This window comes from Nilaparvata lugens, chromosome Y (genome assembly GCF_014356525.2).
Source record: "Nilaparvata lugens isolate BPH chromosome Y, ASM1435652v1, whole genome shotgun sequence".
Lineage (NCBI taxonomy): Eukaryota > Metazoa > Arthropoda > Insecta > Hemiptera > Delphacidae > Nilaparvata > Nilaparvata lugens.
This window is the reverse complement of record NC_052519.1, coordinates 4,974,579-4,995,467: the sequence shown is the minus strand read 5'-3', so window position 1 is coordinate 4,995,467 and position 20,889 is coordinate 4,974,579. Positions and strand designations below refer to the sequence as shown.

Here is a 20,889-nt window from a genome sequence, read left to right as displayed (position 1 = left end):
TAAGTGGGAAATTTAGATCATTGATATTAATTAGATTTAATAATTTTTTCAAGTCGCTAACTCTATTATGTGTTCTATTATTATGAAAATAAGCTAGAACAGACCAGACAAAACATAAATCATCTTCATTCCTGATATTTAAAATGACTCTTTTAACTGCTATTCTTTTGGGTGTCAAGACATATGAACCTGTTCCATGTATGGGTGAATATTTCACTATATTCAAATCAAATCTTTGAAACTCATCAATTACCCACCATTACCATTTTGAATGAATTTATCAAACTTTTCATTTATTATATTTTCAGCCTCCTCCCATTGCTTATGAAATTCATTGACATTATTATGAATATTGATAATTGATCTTGATTTTCCATGAAATGTAGGTGTGATTTCCAATTGATCAACATCAGTTACAATTTTTCTTAATTTCACATGTAAACTAACAAACCATTTAACATTTCCATTAAATTTTTTCGATTTTGAAAGCATTATTTCCAGAATAATTGGTCTAAATTGTTCAAATAGTATCTTAATATCAGTAGTCAAGAATTCTGTCCATTTATATAAGATAACATTAAATTCAAATTCAAATTCAAATTCTTTATTGCATGATCAAGAAACATTACAATAATACAAAATCATTCACATGAGGAGAGAGTAGAAATTTCTTATTATCTAGACGACAATAAAGGTATTAAATTAATAAGTCATTACAAAGGAATATTTGCCATTCTACAAGATACAACAATGCAAATGAAAAAAATTAATATTTCATGCGACTCATCCAAGAAGGCCAAAGCCTGTGTTACCATTAATACTCGTCACCATTTTTTTATATAGAGAGGAAAGCAATCTGGCTTGTGGCTTGTGGTCCATTGTAAATCTGGTACTGAAATGAGAATAAAGTTGTTATACATCTATTTATATAGGTTAAATTGCAATCTAAAACAATGTTTGAGGAATATAACAAATTGAACTCTCAAACCTACAAAATAATCTCCTAATTGTTTTTGAACCTATTTCATTGTGAGACAAAAAAAACACATGAAAAAAGTTAGATTTGCTCCTGAAAATAGATTGGTTTCAATGAATATTTTACACACCTATAACTATGCAATGAAACGATCCAGGGATGGGACAATCTGGCTACAATCTTGCATGGATCGATTACGTTTTCAAGATAGAATTGATAGAATTGGTAGAATTGTAGAAAGTATACTAACAGAAAGTCATCGAACAAAAATGTATAATCAATTAAAAAATAATGTCAACAAGAAAGAAACTTGCACATGAGCTGCATGGTAGAGTCAGACGTAATTTCCTAACACGTCGCACTGAGATAAAAGGTCTAACAGATTTATATCAAGCTGATATTGTTGACATGTCCAACTACAGCACATTTAATAAAAACTTTAGGTACATACTAACTGTAATCAACTGTTTCAGTAAATTTGCATTTGCAATACCAATGAAAACTAAAACTGGAAATGAGGTGGCAGCAGCATTGAAGCCAATACTTGAGAAGCACAAAATAGTTAATTTCCAAACTGATGCAGGTAAAGAATTCTACAACGCAGCTGTTCAGAATCTATTCAAAACTCATAAAATCAATCATTACAGTACATATAGTGATAAAAAAGCAGCAATTTGTGAGCGCTTCAATCGAACTCTCAAAGAGAATATGTTCCGTGAATTCACAATACAAGGTAATCATAAATGGCTGGAACTACTACCTAAACTAATAACTAATTACAATAACAGTGTCCACAGAACAATTCGAATGAAACCTGTTGAGGTGAATAGGAAAAATGAGAAATATGTGCTGATGAATATAGAGAAAGCTAGCATGCGTAAAACATTCAAACAGATGAAACCAAAGTATAAGATTGGCGATAAAGTACGAATTAGTCGCTACAAAAGAATATTTGATAAAGGCTATCTAGCAAACTGGACAAATGAAATATTCACTGTACACAATATACTCCCTACCATTCCTTTCACGTATCATCTGAGAGACATTAGTAATGAAATCATTAAAGGTACATTCTATGAATATGAAATGCAAAAAACAAAATATCCTGATGTCTATCTAATTGAGAAAGTACTGAAGAAGAAAGATGGTAAGATGTATGTTAAATGGCTTGGTTTTGATTCAAAATATAATTCATGGGTTGAAGGTGATGATATGATGTAATATAATAAAAAATATGTTCAAATTCAAACAGCATAAATCAAAACTACCATTAATAAACTTCGACAAGTATTTAAATGATAACAGGAAACTTAAGATTTCAAAAAGACACAGTGAACTCTTACCAAACTCTATAAGATGTATTGTGTGTGGCCCAAGTAATTCTGGGAAAACAAATACAGTTTTCAATTTATTATTTGCAGAGAATGGGATTAAATTCTTACACTTGAATATATTCACTAAATCACATCAGCAAGATAAGTACCAACTCTTGAAAAAGATTATGCAACAGATACCTGAAATTAAATTTAACTTGTACAAAGATAATGATGAAATTCAACAACCAAATGATATGCCTCAAAATTCAGTTATGATATTTGATGATATTTGTATGGAGAATCAACAAAATATTCGTAACTATTTTAGTATGGGAAGACACAATAAAATTGATTGTTTTTACATTTGTCAAACTTACTCTAGTATTCCCAAACAATTGATTAGGGATAATTGTAATCTAGTTGTTGCTTTCAAGCAGGATAATCGTAACCTACAACATATATATCATGATCATGTATACCCTGATATGAGTAAAGGTGAATTCAGTGAATTATGTGCTCAAGCATGGAGAAATAATAATAATGGATTTCTAGTTATTAATAAAGAATGTGACACACACAATGGTCGGTACAGACTTGGTTTTGATAGATTTGTTATAATATAAAAATGCATAAAAAAGATTTGGAAGAGTGGAGTGTGCTACAAAAAAAAATTAAAAAACTACGTGACTCAATTCGTAGAAAACATCGTGAATTATCACATAATGTAGTCAGTGAAGAAGAACACTTTCAAAAACAATTCAAACCAATTACAGAATCATTGAAGCAATTACAACATCAACCCATTGAAAGAAAAATTAAAATAGAAAAGAAGGAACAACAAGAGCAAGAAGGAGGGGAAAAACAAGAACAACAAGAAGAAGAAGAAGGAGAAGAAGAAGAAGGTGAAGAAGAAGAAGGTGAAGAAGAAGAAGAAGAAGAAGAAGAAGAAGAAGAAGAAGAAGAAGAAGAAGAAGAAGGATCTATAACTACCGGTGCTGATGATGATAAAAGTGGAATTAGAGGAATATTCAATTCAACAATTCAAAGATTAACATCGAATGCCCGTAGAGCTAGCATTTCTAGTTACATAGATAATTTCATGCGAGCAACAAAAAGAGGAAATCTGTATGGAGTTCACTATAATCCTGATATTAATGAGTGGCAAATTGGTAATAAAGTTGTAAAATTTTATGATAAAGAAATCCTCATTGATAACAGCAAATCATTCATGCTTACACATGGGTTATTGGAATTATTATTCAAAGCAGTACCTGATAAACATATTTACAAGAGAACTGATTTGCAAACCTATAAAAATATACTTCAAATAACATCAGTTCATCTTGATAGTTTGGGTCGAGTTAAGAGAAATACCAGTTACAAATATGTTAATATTATTAAGAAATTATTCCCACCTAAAAAAGGAGTTACTCGAGGTAGAGGTGCTGGTGATAGTAGTTTAGAACAAGAAGATATGCAAATTGTAGTACCAAGAAAAAAAATGAAAAAGCAATATGTTTATTGGGATAACCCAAACGAGTTATGTGAAAGATTGAATCTATTGGTAAATTCAAAAATAGCTGGGCACACTGGACATGATGCAGAGATTATGAGTATCATAGAAGAGTTGCGTGAAATTGGAATAATTATTGGTGGTAATTTAGTATTATAGAAAAATATACTCTAGTATAATGTCTATTGATAAATTTGGTCGATATTTACATAATAATAAGAAGAATAATAATATTAATGTTGAAATTAGAAATTTGATTCAGAATTTTATAAGGATTATACAATTCATCCCATTAGTTGCTCATAATATCCCAGAAATTGATCTTAATGATAATGAACAATTCAAAGCAATGTCAGATCCACAATTATTATCAAAGTATGAAAAGTATGCTGCTGAAACAGCACAACCCTGGTTCTTTAGAGCATGGTTTGATGAAAAATTCATATACAAACATGAAGTATAATAAAAAAAACATGAGTATTGATAAATTTGGATGTCATTTGAGTAGAAAACAAGAGAAATCAAGTAGAAATCAAGAGGCTGAAGAATTAATTAATATATTACAGAATATCGTCAGTTTAGAAAAAAAATTCGGTTCTTATTATCTACCAAAGAATGTTGATCTTAATAATATGAAACAATGGATGTATTTAACTGATCCAAACTTACTTCATGATTTCCCTCCCACTTCAAAAAATAAATTCAAATTTTGGTATGAATATAATGTTGAATCCACCTGATAAGAGAATTTTTTAACACCTATGTAATGTCCAACATTCCTTCTAAAATAAATTATAAACTGGAACTGAAAAATGCTCAGATTTGTAATTCAATCAAGAATACAATTTATTTGTTGAAATTCATTTTCAAATTAATAAAAAAACCTGTAAAAAGGTACTGAGCTTAATTTAGAAAATTATAAAACAATAATCTTTCCTGCTTAAATCTAAGGTTATAAAGATCTTTCCTACCAAGAAAATCAAGTTCAGTTTGGATTTTGATGAGTAGTTTTGTTCAACAAAATTCAAAAGTTGTTTCAAAGAGTCAAAAAACTATTCATACTGTGGGGACTCGAACCTGGGTCCCATATGTATCAGACCGCGGAAACATGCTTGGTAATAAACGATCTCATTAGTTTGCTATCACTAAATCCATCAATTTAAATCATTTCATTTATTAATTAGATTGAACCAGAGAAAACTCCTATAATGAGAATAGCAACGTAGTGCATTTATAATATCACGCATAAGTTAGCATAAGTTAGTTCTGCATTGTCCCACCAGATCGCATAAGCATGTCAACAGTCGCTTGTAACGGCTTGAAATGAGTGGAAGGAGAAAAGTGGGCTGGCATGGGAATATGGAAGGAGAGTGTCAGTCTTTTGATCCGGTTTTTTATAGCTGCATCTGGCAGCCTGCCAGGCTTTCAACTCTTTTCTGAGGAAGCCTCAACAATAATAATTATTGCAAGCACAACCAAAGGCCAATTAGTGGCCTATTATAAAAGACAAACAATTTCATTCCTTTGTGACATGTAGCTTTCTGCTCTGACAACACTAGAGCTGAATTATGAATATATATAATTTCTATTTCTCTATAATCTGTTGATATGATAAGTTCTTTAATATGATAAGGAGAAGAAAAGGAGGATGATAAGAATAATGAGAAAAATAAGAAGATTTTATTATTATTCTCAGCTCTTCATCTTCTTCACGTTCTCTTCCTCTTCCTCCTCCATTCTCATCTTCATTTTCTTCTTCTTCTCCTTATTCTTCTTCTGCTATTTCTTTGTTTCTTCTTTTTCTCCTCCTCTTCTTCCTCCTCCTAGAAGAATAAGAAGACACGAAGAAATAGCAGAAGAAGAATAAGATGGAGATGAATAAAATGAAGATAAAAATGGAGGAGGAGGAGCTGAAGGAAGAGGAGGAGAAGGAGAAGAAGAAGAAGAATAAGAAGAAGAGGAAGGAGAAGAAGAGGAAGAAGAAGAAGAAGAAGAAGAAGGGGAAGAAGAAGAAGAAGAAGGGGAAGAAAGAGGTGATGGAGTAGGAGGAAGTGTGAGTGTTAACTATTGTTAACTATTATTAGGAGGAGAATCTCTTTTTTCAGAAAATTTATGGCTTCCATATACTTGATCAGGAAATAGTTTTCTGGTTGAATCTCTCTAATTAGAAACTACAACAAAATATAAGGGTGAATATGATTATATTAAAGCATGCATACCGCGTGGGGAATTTTCAGTAATTATTGAGAATTGTATTGAATACTTGCTCTCGTATTGTGAAACACATATTTCTCATTTATAATTTGTGAGAGGAATTCTCAAATGATACTTGTTCTCTTATTGTTAAACTCTCATTCTTTATTTTTTATTTGTGAAAAGGAAAACCAACTCTTCATGATCCAATAATAATGTATTTAATAAAAATGAATCATTAATTGAAAAGTATATGTATGATTATGAATTCATACTATAAGTACCCTACAATATATATTCCTTCTGAAAAAATGATAATTCTCTAAGACAAGTGGATTGGTTGAATGCCTGTTTGAAAGACTACGAAAGGATGACAACCTCTTCAACCAACTCGGAGGGCATTTCTATTCTAGAAATTTAACTCTCATACACTTAAAACAGGATAATGTGTGGTAAATTCCAATTTCTTCCAAACTCCACATTATTTTCCTATAATCGGAGAGAATAGTTGGGCATATTTTAAGATATTTTTTAAAATTGCAATTTATTCAGTTTATAACGCTTTTATGATGTGAGTGTTATCAAATTCAAATTCAAATATTCTTTATTCCATACAAAAAACAGATTACATTGTAATACAGAGCATGTTTTACTGGAATACCCCTACAAGACTATTCGTCTGAGTGTAGGGGGTGGGTTCCTGTTACAGTGGGTAGCCAATAGTCTATTCATAATATTATATAGGTAATAGAATGTCCGACTTTAACAAGAAGAAGGTAAGTATAAGATAGTTTGTATTATAATTATGAAATTAAAAATTACCTATTACATTGTACATTGACGAAATTTCATAAACAGAAAAAGATTGAAAAGAGTAACATATATATTATACAGATTCGAGAATTGGAATATGAATAAATTCTTGAGATTGCATGAGTGGAATATATTTTGTATATACTTATTGTAAAAAATAATGGTAGCTTCTCATATAAAAAGTTACCGAGGAACAGAAACCAGCCGATTCCACAGTGACTATTGAAAAGAATATAGTAATGAAGATGTGTAAATCTATAAACGATTAAATAAAGTATGTGGTAAATATAAAGAGAAGAAAGGTAAGTTATGAAAATTTATAAGCTCTCAAAAATGAAAAAAAATCTATGTATGTATAAGAAAAGCTATCAAATTAATAGAGATGATCTTAGTGCCAATAAACAGACTGAAGCAGGCTTTCTGACGACTCCCAGCCCAGGCGGTATAGCCACCCCTCCACCTTACTCTTGAATGCAGCCACACTGCATTCATCCATATCAGTTCTTATCTCAGCGGGCAAATTACGATAGACCATTTGAACCAAATAAAAAGGTGTCCTCAGCTCCACTCCATGAACCACCTGCGGCGTCGCAAAACCGAAGTTAGCTCTATACCGTGTAGGATAGGTATGTAAAATATCTGATAAAATTTTAAGTTTATTAGTTTTTATGTAGATCAATAAAGATTTAATGTACAATTGCCTTACATTTAAAACTGTAAATTCTGTAAAAAGTTGTGCTTTTGGATATCGGCATTCCTTATTTAAAACAGTTTTGATCATTTATCCTAATAAATAGGATGCAAAGAACTTATAACAGCTCGTCTGGGCGCCTAGATGTCTTCTGGTTTTCTCGCGCTAAATTCCGGAGAGCGTTATATGATAATTAAATCTTGTGTAAGCATGATCTGATCAAATGAATAGTTGGTGTATAACTGCGCGAGGTCTACTGTTCACAGAACTACTAGCAGTTTTGTGAACAGTAGACCTCACGCAGTATTCTCATCCACCTGATTGAAACTATAGACCTTATGGAAATACAGCAATAGACTGGCTTCTCCACACATCTGTGTAATCACTTGTCAGCTGATTTATGATGAATAATTCTTTAATCTGACTTTTACTGTAATATCGACTTATGAAGGAGGCTCCTTTTACCTTTCATATTATCCTTGAAATGCAAAATTTCCAAAAACCTTGTATATACGTCGACGCGCAATTAAAAAGGAACATACCTGTCAAATTTCATGAAAATCTATTACCGCGTTTCGCCGTAAATGCGCAACTTATAAACATTTGAACATTTAAACATGTAAACATTCTAACATGTAAACATTAAGAGAAATGCCTAACCGTCGACATGAATCTTAGACCTCACTTCGCTCGGTCAAATATCAAGTTATGATGTTCATTTCTCTTCTTTTCTGATACTTTTTTTAGCAGTCAGTCCAGTAGGAAATTCATAAACTAAAAAAAACTACTCAAGTTTCATGATATTACGTGATAATAAATATTAATATGTTATAACAATAAAATAAATAATAATTTTATTAAGTGCAATGAAAGTGAAACGAGCTCCAATGTGTCTCCAAATTTATTATTAATCTTGGTAAACAGATCTTAAAATTAGCATTGCATTATGTTGATGATGTTTATTATTGTTATAAAATAATGATATTGAATGTTGATTGGCGAAATGGAAACATGGGTCTGATTTCTGATTACAAAGTTTCTTCCTTTAATTGACATCTAATGAATTGCGTGTGTTTTCTGTGTGAGTTTACCAAGGTTAATTGAATGGAACAATATGCCCACAACCCGGATGTTACACCGTTAGAGTTTTCTGTTTGGGGGCATTAAGCATTGTGGAGTCCGATGGTAGCAAGCATTCAAGAGAGACATCAGTGTTTTCAACACCCACCATTGAACGATTCTTATAATCAACCGTGACAAGTCCTTTCTGTGTGAAACACAAAATGCAATAGCCAAAAAGGTATCAGAGAAACGAAGTTCTCCATTATATTATAATGGTACGATACTCAGTTTTCAAAAAAGTGACCAGCACTGATGCCGACTCCATAAGGTCTGGGTAGGTAGGTAGGTAGGTAGGCTGTGGAGCCCACCCAAAAAATATTTTGGGGGGGCTGAGTCCATAAAAAATTCTGATCAATTATATGGAAAAAACCCCTCCCCAGACCCCTAACCAATGAGCCCACCCAAAGATTTTGATAAGTCGGCGCCCATGGTGGCCAGGGTATAGAAGTGATAAATTCAGAATCTTCATGTTCAAATGCATGTTAAACAGCTCATTAGTTAATAATAGTCCAGTTACGAGATAGTGAAAAAGGGCAGTTTTGATAATTAGTTCCGAAAACGCAACATTTTTCGGGTAATGATTCTGGAGTATTGGATATCTTTACAAAAGTTGACCTTATAGAGCAAGTGAGAGAAAAATGAGTATATTGTGATTCCAGGCTATTAATAATTATGTATACTAACATCCTGCAAAAATTCAGCTTCACCAAATATTATGGATAGGGTGACTTATGTAGTTTAAATGAATGTAATAATAGTAATACATCAACTTCTTCTTCTTTTCTCATGTTATCTTATTCTCTTCATCTCCTACTTATTTTTCTTCATCATCATGTTGTAGCTCTTCTTCTTTTTCTCCTTCTTCTGCTTCTTACTATTATCTTTTTGTCATCATGTTCTATTATTTATTCTTCTTCTTCTACTCAAAATCGTCATTTTATTCTTATCATCTACTCATCTTCTTCTTTTTCTTCTCCTCTTCTCCATCATTCTATTCTTCCTCTTCTTCTCCTTCTTCTTTTTATTTTTTCTTCTTCTCATTGAAGAAAGAGAAGAATGGGAAGGAGTAGCAAGATAGAAATAAGAAGTGGTAGAACATGAAGAAGATTAGATAGTGGAAGAAGAAGGAAGAAATCTTCTTCTTCTTCTTCTTCTTCTTCTTCTTCTTCTTCTTCTTCTTCTTCTACGAGGAGGAAGAGAAAAAGAAGAAGAAGGAGTAGCATATGAGAGAAATAAGAATTAGTGGATCATGAAGGAGGAGAAGAGGATAAGAAAGATGAAGATATACTATACAATAGTGATAGAAAATAATAAATATTTAGAAGATGATGAACTGAAAACTTCATATTTTTTTCTTCTTCTACTTCTCTTTTTCTTATTCCTTTACTTCTTCTTTACATAGAATTCTCATTCTTACAGAACACAGAGTAATATAAATGATACAGTCATGATTCAGCTGTGAGAATGTTGGGATGAAATGCAAAGAAAACAGAAGGCGGTTGAATAATATTATTACCACAATAGTCCTATAATTGCTATAATTGCTTCACATGTTGACAGGTGTCTGGTGCCGAGTTGACTGTGTGTGTGCATCTGTGTGGTGTGTGTGTGGTGTGTGTGATAGTATGAAGGAGTGAGGGGCGACTACCTGTCAGTGGAGTGGGTGATAGAGTTGTTGTGAAGACGGAGTGCGGAAGGGGGGTGAGCGAGACCGGAGTAGGGTTCTGCGCGCAGTCTACAATCTGGCAAAGGAACTACCTCGATTACGCATGAACAGTATGTCCTATTCCGCTAGCCTTCTGTTGTAATTCTGTGATTGAACCTACAATAGAAATATTATTTAATAACAAGCTATGCAATAACAAGCAATTAGTTGAGCCAATAATAATTTTTTTAAAATTATGAAAACAATATCAAATTCACAATGCATTTTAGGAGATTCATTTATCTACATTACTTAAAAGTAGCTCTTGGTAATCTACCACATAATAATGATAAATTAATTATTACTGATTAGTGAAGTTGTGAATAATATCATTACAGTATCTATTCTTGTGATAACAAACTTATGAGTTCGTTTTGATCGTTTAATTTCAAATCTTGTTTAGTGGCTTAGTTGATAGCATTGCGGCTTACCAATCTGGAGTCTCAGGTTCGAATCCCGGTGATTAGAGAACTTTTTTGTAACTTGATCTGAAGGTCATTCATACTTACATTGAACTAGGTCACACCTCACAATGAAGAATTGTTGTAGCATTCAGTCTAGTGTAGAAAAATCTTGTTATATGAGATGTTATCTCCACCACTACCCCACCGTGACTGAAATTTCTGTTGGAATGAGCCCGGTATTTATAGTAATTTTATCAGCATCAAAATCCAGTTCCCACGGTTTTTTGTATACCGTCTTCCAAACATGTTTGAACAGGTCTAAATATTAAATAATAATTAATTTATTTAATTTAATTTATTTTATTTTTATTATTAATATTATTCAATTATTAAATAATAATTTAATTTATTTCATTTTTATTATTTAATATTATTCAATTATTAAATAATTATTTAATTTAATTTATTTTATTTTTATTATTAATATTATTCAATTATTAAATAATTATTTTTTGTTTGAAATTATTTAATAATAAATTAAATTAAATAAATTAAATAATTATATCATAATTGAATAATATTAAATAATAAAAAATAAAATAAATTAAATTAAATAAATTAAATAATTATTTAATAATTGAATAATATTAAATAATAAAAAATAAAATAAAATAAATTAAATAATTAATAAATAATTATTTTTTGTTTGAAATTATTTGATAATAAATTAAATTAAATTAATTAAATAATTATTTCATAATTGTATAATATTAAATAATGAAAAATTAAATAAATTAAATAATTATTCAATAATTGAATAATATTAAATAAAATAAATTAAATAATTATTTAGTAATTGAATAATATTAAATAATAAAAAATAAAATAAATTAAATTAAATAAATTAAATTATTATTTAATTATTAGACCTGTTCAAACATGTTTGTGGAACTGGATAAAATTACTATAAATACCGGGCTCATTCCAACAGAGAATTCATTTGGGGCGGGGTGGTGGTTGAGATAACATCTCTTGACTGGAGAATATCCAGTAGTTGTTTATTCTCCCACTACCCTTGCACTAGGTAGACTCAATTTATTAGTTTTAGATTGGTTTCACATTAGATTAGATTTGATTGCAATAGATGGATTTAATACCTCTTGACTGGAGAATATCCAGTAGGTATGACATAGATCTCTTATTGCATTGGGAAGAGTGTGAACTTCTCACTCTCTCCCTTAGTTTTACTTGCAGTAGATATTTTATCCAAGTGGGGATCATCATTGACCTTAACCTTGAATTTGACTTGAATTTGACTTTTGGTTGTATACCTAGTGGGAAATAATAATGGTATTAGGCCACACCTCTTTGGAAGGGGGGAAATTTAATTAGGCCACACCTTTTAGGGGTGTGGGGGGAGGGAATTGAATTAGGCCACGCCCCCCCCCTAATAAAAATATTTTCCTCAGTGTTTAATAGAAATTCTTGCTGTAAACATCTCCTCCCTGGTCTATAAATATAGGGCTCATTCCAACAGAGAATTCAGTCGGGGCGGGGTGGTGGTTGAGATAACATCTCTCAACCTTGATCTTGAATTCGACCTTGACCTTGAATTTGACCTTGAATTCGACCTTGACCTTGAATTCGACCTTGACCTTGAATTCGACCTTGACCTTGACCTTGACCTTGGTGTTAAATTGATGCTCAATCGGCACAAATACCCTACTGATCTAGGATTTCATCCCTATAAAATGGCCATGGTTCAACAATTGAATCCTGGCGATTATGTAAAGCGGCTAAATTTCGCTCGAGAAATGGAGGCCATATTTGACCAAAATGAAAACATCATTTTGTTTACGACAGATGAAGCACATTTTCATTTGAATGGTACCGTTAATCAGCAGAACTATCGTTATTGGTCAGATGAAAATCCAAAATTAATGCATGAGAGACCATTACACAGTCCCAAGGTGACAGTTTGGTGTGCTGTGAGCAGTAGTATATTTGTTATTGGTCCATACTTTCTTGAATACGACAACGGGACCACTGTAACTGTAACCTCAGAACGTTATAGACAGATGTTCACTGAATTCTTCCTTCCTGAATTAAGGTGAGGAAGGATATAATTCTGGCAGCCGGCCGCTGAGTGCCCAGTTTAACATGGGGTGAAAAACTTATCAATCGATTACAAGCCTCATAGTAGTGCTTTCGAGAAATGGTTATATTCAAATCACGCAGATTTTTTAGTGGCTTTCATTTGATGTTAAAATCAACTCAATATGATAAGTGGTCAAGTTTTTATTTGTAAAAAATAACTGTTAAATTCCCATAAGAAAATCGTCAATTTGGTGAAAACGATAATGATGATTACTAAGTTGTTTTTTAATGGATAATGAAATTGAAAATTGCTCAATGAAGTTCAACATTTTCTTTGTGAATCCAATATTTGAAACAAGAATATTTTATTTTTTGAAATTGTTAAAAAATAAATTTATATATGCCTCCAAAAACTGCATTCAGCCGGCCTGCATGGTAGTTCCGGTTTTCTACTCAGAAGGGCTGGTAGCAGGATAACAAGTTTGTATTCCTATACCTTCCACCCAAAATAGACCGATTAGTAGAAAAGACCTACTGAGAGAGAGAGAGATTGATTGATTGATTGATTGATTTGCTGCCTTTATTAAAAAACCTGGGAGGGCGAAGTTAGGGCGCAGCCGGCCCTCTCTTACACTTAACCCTCCAATACAATTCTAAGTAAAACTAAAACACTGTACAACAAAGATTATAAGACTATGAAAACAAACTAATTTTACAATAATAATAATACTTTCAAATATCAAGTGAAGGAAAGAGAAAAAAAATTTTTTTCTTTCGAATTTTAGTCAGTGGAAAAATACAATAATAAAAAAGAGAAAAATGAAAACGGTATAAGAGTCAGTTCAAAATCCATAGACCATTTCGATAGAAAGAGAGGAAAGGAATAGATAAAGAGGGAAGAAAAGACATACACACACACACACACACACACACACACACACACACACACACACACACTTACATTAAGATTCAGTTAACATTCCAGCCGAGTCCACCACCTCTGATCCACCGCAAGACAGCCGCGCCGAACCGACGATGTCCCTCAACAAGCCTTAGCTCAGCAGGTAGAGAATTCCACAAACTACAGGCTGTCACAAGAAACGACTTGTTGTACATAACAGTCCTATGTGTTGGGACAGCCAGCAGATGGGATCCATGCCGCGTTCCACCACGACCAAAATCACTCAAGTAACGGTACTCTACAGCCAGATACTTAGGGGTTTTAGTTTTCAATATCTTATAGAGGAAGCACAAAGCATGATATGATCTACTCTCACGCAGCTTCATGAGTTCAAGTCTGTTGAAGTATTCAGTTACATGGTCGTCACGTCTCAGGTTGAAGATAAAGCGAACACAGTAATTATGTGCACGCTGCATCCTCTGCAGAAGTTGAACTGTCATGTCAAGAGTCACAATGTCACAGTAGTTGAAGATCGGGAAAATCAGAGTCTTAACCAACATAACCTTCGTTGAAAAGGGAATGAAGTCAGAGATCCTCTTCAACGTCATGATCCCCCCAATGACCCTGTTACAAGTCTGAGTCACATGGCTGGTCCAGTCAAGAGTCCTTGTCATTGTCAGTCCTAAATTTTTCACGTCAGAGCTGTATTGCAATTGTATGTTATTCAATTTTATATATGGTCCGTTAGTTATGTCAAGTGTGTTTAAAAGTCTTGAGTAACCTATTACTATTGATTTTGATTTATTCTCGTTAATTTTCAGTCCATTATTCTCAGTCCATCGTACCAAACGAGTCAAGTCAGCATTGACTTCATCAACTGTGACCTCAAAGTCATTTTTCTTACAGTGCCGGTATATTTGTAAGTCGTCGGCATACAGGTGATGTCTGGTCGTAAGTAGAGTGCTTGTCACGTCATTTATGTAGATGCTGAACAGCAGAGGACCCAATACCGAACCCTGAGGAACTCCTCTGTTCACTTCACGCCACCGTGAAGAGGCATCCCCAACTCTCACACGCTGACGCCGACCCTGAAGATAGGACCTTACCCATGCCACAGTGGAGTTGGAAAAACCTAAGTTTCTGAGTTTATATAGTAAAGTAGGATGGAAAATGCTATCGAATGCCTTGCTTAAATCTATTAGGACTAGAACTGTTAACTCTCTACTATCCATGGCTCTACGGATGTCGTCAGTGACTCTCAGGAGCGCAGAGGTGGTGCTATGGCCGCCACGGAACCCTGACTGAAAGTCACCAATCAATCCAGAACCATGGATGAAAGTGCTTAATTGGGAGTGTACAATAATTTCCAGAACCTTAGACATGACGGACAGTAAGCTAATAGGCCTGTAATCAGATGGAGAGAGAGGATTAGGGATCTTGTTCAAGGGAATCACTATGGATGACTTCCAGTCATTGGGAAAAACGGACGTTAAAAGTGAGGTATTGATCAAATGAGTGAGGAAAGGAGGAGGATGAGAGGGAGGATAATTTTTATAAATTTGATTGGGATACCGTCTGCACCAACAGCATTACTCTTCACTCTATGAACAGCAAAAAAGACTTCCTGCTCGGTGACATTGGAGAAGTAGAAGTCTTCATTGGGATGAAAATCAGGCAGAGGATCGAAGTGGGCACGAGCTTGGTCCAAACTTACAGGGATGTCAGTGAAGAAATCATTGAGATCATCCAGCGAGTGAGCAACAGTCGGTACCTGCCTCTCCTTGCCAGCCCCAATCTCCATTAGAGTACGCCATAGAGATGAAGTTGATGATCGTTTTGAGGAGATCAAGTTTCGGTAGAATGTAGCTTAGCATTTCTAATTGTTGCTTGCAAGAGTTTCTCAACCGCTATAATGATTGAAGTCATTGGGACTTTTTGACTCTCTTGCTTTTTGCACCAATAATCACAAAAATATCAACATTTTATATGATATCAAGAAATTTAAAATTTCAGAAAAATATAAAATTAATAAGGAGAACAAAGAAAAGTAATAAATAAAAATATTTTTAAAAAAAATTAGTGAAAAATGGAAAAAGAATCAAATAATAATAAACCAATGATAAGTCTTTACAGAACATAGATACTACGATTTCTAAATTCAATTTCATAGTTCAGCTTCCACTAAATTTATCAGAAATTTCTCTGAAACATAATTCTATCCCCCTCCCTCCACTTTACCGTACCATCAACAGTCCAGGCGTTTGCTTGGCCCACACGAGCAGCCACCTCGCGATAGAAGCTGTTCCGCTTCCAAGTGAGGTCCTCACGGATGGTGATCGAGGACCCCTTCAGCTGCCGCCGCACGGAGAGAATGGCACGTTTTGTCTGATAACTGATAAACTTTACCAGTATCGGACGCGGCCTAGGTCGCGGCTCGCCGGGCCTTGGATCAACAACACGGCTGGAGCGATGGCATCGGTCAATGAGTGCAGGGTCTATATTCACGTTGAGCTTGTCGCGACATATTTCAGTCACGATGGCTGTCACGTCCTCACCCCTCACCTCCTCCACGCCAAAAATTCGCACATTGTTGCGCCGCTGGTACTGCTCCTGGTCATCGATCTTGTTTTCGAGCAGCACCTGACGGGCCCTCGCGTCCTCGCGAACGGCGATAACCTCAGCCGCAAGAGACTCCACTCTCGCCTCCAACGCCGACAGTCGCGGTTCAAACGCTTGGATAAAGCGCGCGGAGATGGTATCTGCCAGTCGATCGAATAGATTATCGGCAACTCTATCTGCTAGCCTGGTCAGGAACTCGTCATCGGAGAGGAATGCCGAGAATTTCTCTCGAGCCGCTCCTCCCCCCACCACCGTATCGCTTCCACCTTTGGACGAAGAGGCAGAGGGGGCCGAATTCGACCGTTGATTTACTGGCACGGCTGGGCGCTTATCTCCTGCAGCAGCCTTATCTATCGAAGCCTGCGCCTTAGAACCGCTTCGTAGAGCTTTTGGCGATGGAACATGTTACTTTAATTTGAAAGTTTCTCAATTGCGCAAAATATATGAGGTGGATCGCAACAAGATTCGGTGATGAACTTGATAACACTTTCACACACTATATATGAAAGAATCACGCTGATTCAATGAGAAAAACCGACTGAAACGACAATAGTTTTGAGGAGCTGAAACGAGACGCGTCAAGCTGCTTTCATAACTCTTATCTCACCAAGAGATAGAGAGAGAGAGAGAGAGAGAGAGAGAGAGAGAGAGAGAGAGAGAGAGAGAGAGAGAGAGTGAGTTTGTGTGAGTGTGTGAGCGAGGGAGTAGAAAAACACTATTGTTCATTCACAAAACTTTGTAAGCTAGTTGAGGAATTTTGTCTTTCAAGTGACTTCGACTGTCTCTAGTCGCCTTGTCGACTAGTAATAGGAAATCATTAGTGTTTTGAATACGAGCAACAAGAAAGGATCAGTTTTGTGGTGTTCATTGTGTCCTTGGTGAATAATTATAGTTTTTTCATTTTCGTGTTATCAATTATGGGAAAGACTCGAAAATGCTTGTCAGCTCCGAGGAAAAAGCGGCGATTGAATGATGCATTGAAAAAATACATGGAGGAAAAGAGGTAAGTTTGAAAATAGTTGATGTTATAATGTTCACTTGGTTATTACATCTGTAATACTTTCACAGTTCACTAGACATATTTTCAAGTGCAGTATTTCAAAGAACCCTACAGTAATAATCGGTGTGATCCGTGAGAAAGGGGTCGAAATACGAATAGATCGAAATATCCATAAGGTCTTGTAAATGGGTAGAATTATTGAGAGGAGGTGAATTAATTTAATTTTTTTATTTCTCATGATACGCCAATCTAAAATCATTGAACTTTGGACTCGATGGCGTGATCGGACTGAATTTTCTAATGTTCATTTTTTTTCTAGACGTAAGGGTATTTCAATTTTCTCTAGTGTGAGAAATAGATTATTGCGTTTTAGAATATAAGAATTGTGCACAGTACAGCATATTCTTCTGCCTCGTGGAGAAAAAACTGCAATCTGGTGACAGTTTTCCACGAGGAACTATCTCTTTCTCCATCCAATTTTGAGCTCTCACTCTTTCTCTGCCGTGAGAAAAAGGTGAGTTTCCCAAGTGTTTTAGGCTAGGGTAATGTCCATGGACAGCCCTCGAGTCAGTCAGCGATGGACTCCTGAGCGAACGGTTACTCTCGAACGCGAGACGCACTGCGGTGAAATAAGTTTTAATTGTTATATATTGTTAAATTTATTTTGTGATTCGAACGATAAAAATCAAGTTCAATTGATTCATTATATTTGTTGTAATTATTCGCGTGCTACGAGCGGTAAAATTTGTCTTTAGTGTTTAGTTGATGTCAAATTAATTCGTTGTACTCGTTGTGTTATGTTGAACAATTCGTGAGATATGAACGATAGAATCTTTCTTTGTGTTTCGTTATAATATTGTTGAAATTATTCGAGCGATACGGACAATAAGGATTGGTTCCAGTTTTTCGTTATATGCTAATTTGTTGAACTTATTCCTGAAGTATGAACGATAAAGTTGGCCTGTAGTTTTCTGATATATTTTGTGGAACTTATTCGTGTGACTATTTTCCGTGAGAACAATAAATTAATTCGCGGGAACAACGTATTCGTGTGACTCTAACCTGAATCCAGAAGCCAAGATGCGGTTTTGGATCCTAATGAAAGTGACCCTCGGAATTATTATCACGGGTGAGTGAATCTATTCTGGCCACTATAATTGATTAATATTTGACCGAACCTTCCCTTTGAAATTGTCGAGAATTATTTTTATCTTAGTCTATTTGGCGGCTGGAGTAAGAGATAGGTGGATAGAGATAGGTTGTACTGTGCTATTATTTTTAATATTATTTAATTGACCAAGTTGATAATTACTCTGAATGTTATTTAATTGAAATGTTAGTGTGTTATTAGAATTTGATTTGGACGAGAGTGGCGAAGGGTTTTTATATTCCAACGTTAACAGCTAATTGGATACTCTCGCCTACTATTGAGGAACACTTATAATAAATTTGTCCATTTTATTCAATTGTACCATTAACGAGAAGACAGTTATAATTTTGTTAACAATTATCCTGACGACAGTTGCATATTTTATGATGTAGAGAGTATTTAAATGTGTGTACCTATGTTACTTTTTAAGCCGATGTCTAAGGCATTAATTTGGTGTAGTATTAAAATTCGAATTTAATGTGAGTTGAGAAGAATTTTATGTTTCAACGTTAACAACTAATTGGACATTCTTGCGAACTAGTGAGGGATACATAATATTGATCTAATCAATTTATTTCGTAAATTAAATCTATTTCATTTCAACAGTCGTTGTTTCTCCAGTCGCCTTGTTCTCACTTAGTTAAGGCATGTTAAATAGATAAGAGGGAGAGTCGAACAGTTCTGCTGTGGTCTGCGTCTCCTGGAGGAGTTTGTGCCTCTTTCCCATTGGGGTTGAGATTTCAACACACTTGAACTCAGAGGGCCTCTTCCAGGGTCGTATAGGCAGGACTGGGCCGACCTCCTAACTAGGTTTAAGTTTATGTCCGAACTGGTTGGGCCCGCTACCAGATCTACCCGCCAGTTCGGTTACATTATTTGGTGGCCCCAGCGGTGGGATTAGGCTGCAAAAATGCCTAATGGTCGTAGATTATTATCATACAATGTCGCCGAATTCATTGTAGAGCTTGTATCAATCATAGTTGACCTTATGCCAAGTTTCAACCATTACGCACACAATGTGTTCTCAATGCTTATTGAAATGATCGATGCACTGTTAGGAATTTTTGACTATTTGATTGATTGATTGATTTAGGAGAATTAATTTGAGTTAATTAACTCTGATTCAATTCAAGTGACCCTTCAAATTCACCCTTTAATTCGGAGTAGATAGATATAGAGAATAGTTACCACCTATCCACAATCATGTCAGATGCGGAAGATCAGAACGAGACGACCACGGAGAGGGAGGAGCTAGCAAGATTAAGACAACAGAACAGGGAATTGACAGAACAAATCAACCGGGACGCTGCCGGAAATCAGGCTTCCGGAAGTAGCAGTAACACTAGGCAGGTGGCGAAGCGAAAAGATTTAGGATTACAATCACTCATTAAAAATTTCTCAGGTGAATCAAGCACCCAAAATGTACGAGAGTTTCTACGAAACATCGACCTTGTAGCTCAAACGGGAAGTTGGGACGATCAAGACAAAAAATTGATTTGTCGTTTGAAATCGACGGGAGCGGCTGCATCGTGTATTGAAGCCCACCCAGAGCTTACACTCGAATCAGCAACTTTTGAAGATTTTAGGAAGCTACTTCTCCAAAGATTTGAAAGATCCATCGACCCCGAACGCTGGCTGTTATCACTGAGTACGGTACAGCAAAATGTAGGAGAGAGCGCACGTGCATTTGCTGATAGATGCCGAGAAATGGGATTGAAGGCGATGCCAGCTCCTAGCAACCGACAAGAGGCTGAGTGGACGCGTGCCCAGCTGCAACGCACTCTCCTGGCTGCCTTCGTACGAGGGATCAAGGGCCCAGCAGCGACCACGCTACAAGTATTCCCACCCAAGGACTTGGAGGAGGCGATCGGAATAGCAGAGCGAACGGCAGAGGCACAACCCTCAATTAACTCCAGTAATAATATTTTCCCAATAGCAACTGAATATATGAATAATGACGTCAATGTCAATTTAATACAAGGTCGAAAAGTTGAACGTAGAGACGAGTCTACTCCGAAACGAGGCAACCAGAAAGACACCTGCTACGAGTGCGGAGGGTTCGGTCATTATGGGAGAGAGTGCGCCACAAGGAGGAAGAGAACGAATCCGAGTGAGCCGAACCGAACCTCGAGAGGTGGACGTCGAGACGGAGGACAAGCAAGGCCGAAATTTTGTTTTTCGTGCGGGGCGCCCGATCACCTCTCATTCAACTGCCCGACTCGTGGACAGGGAGCAAAAAATGATAATATCCGAAATCACCCAAATGGGAACGGCCAGGTATCAGAGGTCCAGATGCCGGCCAGACCCAAAATGGACCAGTAGATTGGATACCTTGTATTGCAGCAGGCAAGACGAACAACATCTACGTCAGACTACGCATAGAGGGAGA

General features: G+C 35.3%; 1 long non-coding RNA gene across 1 annotated transcript; it reads right to left on the bottom strand.

Annotated features, from left to right (window-relative positions):
* Positions 1–582: 582 nt before the first annotated feature.
* Positions 583–11,041, bottom strand: LOC120355254. Its single transcript, XR_005573471.1, has 2 exons — positions 10,839–11,041; positions 583–892 (listed from the first exon to the last, which is right to left on the bottom strand). It is a non-coding gene; the product is annotated as an uncharacterized LOC120355254 (long non-coding RNA).
* Between the last annotated feature and the right edge of the window lie 9,848 nt (positions 11,042–20,889).